This window comes from Triticum urartu, chromosome 2, assembly GCF_003073215.2.
Source record: "Triticum urartu cultivar G1812 chromosome 2, Tu2.1, whole genome shotgun sequence".
NCBI classification, from domain to species: Eukaryota; Viridiplantae; Streptophyta; class Magnoliopsida; order Poales; family Poaceae; genus Triticum; species Triticum urartu.
Window position 1 is genome coordinate 730371864 of NC_053023.1, and position 3120 is coordinate 730374983.

Genomic DNA, 3120 nt, shown 5'->3' on the forward strand with positions numbered 1-3120 from the left:
ATGCTGCTTCTACGGATCATGCAGGTGAGTACGCGTACGTGCCATCCACTTTATCACTCCACCGTTTTCGGAACATGCGGTGCAGCAGCATCCCTGCCGGTAATTAAGGTCGGTCTAATGAGTGGTACGGTGACCAGATCTTTTCAGCCCTATTTGGCTAGGGTCATAAAAGAAACATTACACTTTGATAAAATCTGGCCTTTTGGGCTACGGCCAGGGAAAGTATTACTTTTCACAAATCTAACCTTTTTACCCAGGGCTAGCGAAAGTGTCATAACAGAAACATTGCGCTTTGACAAATCTGACAATAAACTTTTCCCTGTTTAAGAATTCATCTGATTAATCAGTTAACTTGCCGATTAGTCTCTACTCGTAGGGTCACCGAGTAGCCGATAAACCGACAAATCATTCGATTAATTGATTAGATGGCCGATTAACTTGCCGATTAGTCTATTAATCCCCTACTCGCTAGCCAACCGAGCAGTTATCAGTTAACAATTTCCTCAACAATGAAACTTTTGCCGATGGTGCGTGCCTATGCCTCCTATTGGCGGCCTGATTGGCCTGAGGAAGTACTTACTAGTAGGATCTAGGTAGCATAACTTCATAGCTGAACAATTTACATTAGGAAAATCTATAACAGTGCCACCGTCCCTCGTGAAATTCGAGTTTTGCCATTATTTTTGGGGTAGCCACAAAAATACTACTCTCTCCCGTCAACACTATTTGCTGTTCGGTGAGGTGCTAAACATAGCAAAATAGCCAGTCATTCCTACTCTGCTACTCATATTCACCTTCCTCCTCAACTCCATCCCAAGATTCTTGGGATGCTGTATCGCCAGGCCCTCCCGAAATTATTGCGTCGCCTGAGTCGATCAGCCATGGAAGCAGCGGGTGTCTGTCTACCCTGGTAGATCGACATGAGAGCAGTGCGCGAGTATCATAAATTACCAACCCACTGGCTAGCATTAGCAGTTCGATCAGCGTGCAAAGCCTAATCCATCGGCCTCTGTTACTGCCTACTGCTGTGCAAAACCTGAGTAGAAGTATAGTGTTATCTTGTATTCTCAAGACGAACTGCCACCATGCGCACGGACACAACGTACTCGTCCGGGAGCTACGACGGTAGCACTGCATCCTCTCATTAATGGTCAATTATGCTTGGGACAGGACTGCAATGCATCCTGTTGAACACAACCACGCAGCTCTTCCTCTCCTTCATACGTACCCTCATGTTACTACTCCTGTAGTCCTGTTTTACCCTAGAGATTGGGACGATATAGTGGACTCGAGGAGGAAGATGCATGGACCTTTACTGGCTGGCACGCTGCTCCATAAATACCAAAACAATGGTGAGGTACTAAGGTAGGTGAAGATGAGAGTGGGCAGTACTACGTACGTCGACGTGTAATAAAGCGCATGCCAGCGGAAGTCGTCGGTACATGCGTTAATTTACGCCCCTTACTGTACTAAGGTAGGTGAACATCGATATCTTTTAGACTACTGATGTTAGATTGGTCTTTTTTTTTGTTTCTCATTTCATATTTTGAATTTGGGTCTGAATTTTTAAAGGACTGTAGACATATGTTTTGTGATCTTTCAGATTTTTGAAACATTTAAATGTTGTTATTCAATTGGGAGCACCGGAGCATTCCAAGAGTGGCATGGTGTGATATTTACCCGTCATGAGACATGTCCTATGTGGATGGTCTCAATTTTTTGTCCTTCCATCTTTCTAAGCTAACTATTTAAACATTATCACTAATTACCCAAAAAGCATTATCTATAATTAATAATATATCTGTATGCATCACTCAAGGCCCAAGGTGTTTTCCTCTTTGTGAAAAAAGGCAATACTCTTTCCGACCCTATCAAAAAAGGGCAGTGATCTGCGCCGGCGTGCTGGCCCAACTGTTGGGCCGGTCGAGCCCCAGCCGTCCGATGCAGCTAGGTAGGGCCCCTCCACATGTTGGCCCCTCCAGTGAACCTTTGTTCCAAAACAATGTCCTCACGATGGAAAATGGTATTATAGTCTACGTCATCATCCGACCCGAGAGACCCAGAACTAAGATTTTCCCCGGAATAGATGCCCCCTGGAGAAAGATGGCCACGCCATATGCACCTACGGACGAACTCAAATGGTGCCCACTAGCACAAAGCTCTGACGATGATGCCTTCGGGAAGGACGCGCTGCCTTGTTGAGCGCCGTCGTGACCCACCACACTTAGGGTTTTCACCCCAGAAGCAGTGAGGTGGGAAGAGGTAGGGCGGACCAGAACGACGTCTCCAAAAGGTAGGGCGTCGTCGTCATGGCCAACCGGAACCGACCAGGGAATTATCCCGATCTGGATCCCCACCTCCCACTCCACCTACAAACCGGTGACCGACTAGTTAGCCAGTGTTGGAAATATGCCCTAGAGGCAATAATAAAATGGTTATTATTATATTTCCTTGTTCATGCTATAATTTTGTTATCCGGAAATCGTAATACATGTGTGAATACATAGACCGGAACATGTCCCTAGTGAGCCTCTAGTTGACTAGCTCGTTGATCAATAGATGGTTACGGTTTCCTAACCATGGACATTGGATGTCATTGATAACGGGCTCACATCATTAGGAGAATGATGTGATGGACAAGACCCAATCCTAAGCATAGCACAAGATCGTGTAGTTCGTCTGCTAAAGCTTTTCTAATGTCAAGTATCTTTTCCTTAGACCATGAGATTGTGCAACTCCCGGATACCGTATGAGTACTTTGGGTGTGCCAAACGTCAAAACGTAACTGGGTGGCTATAAAGGTACACTACGGGTATCTCCGAAAGTGTCTGTTGGGTTGGCACGAATCGAGACTGGGATTTGTCACTCCGTATGACGGAGAGGTATCTCTGGGCCCACTCGGTAGGACATCATCATAATGAGCTCAGTGTGATCAAGGAGTTGATCATGGGATGTTGTGTTACGAAACGAGTAAAGAGACTTGCCGTAACGAGATTGAACAAGGTATCGGTATACCGACGATCGAATCTCGGGCAAGTGCTATACCGGTAGACAAAGGGAATCGTATACGGGATTGATTGAATCCTTGACATCGTGGTTCATCCGATGAGATCATCGTGG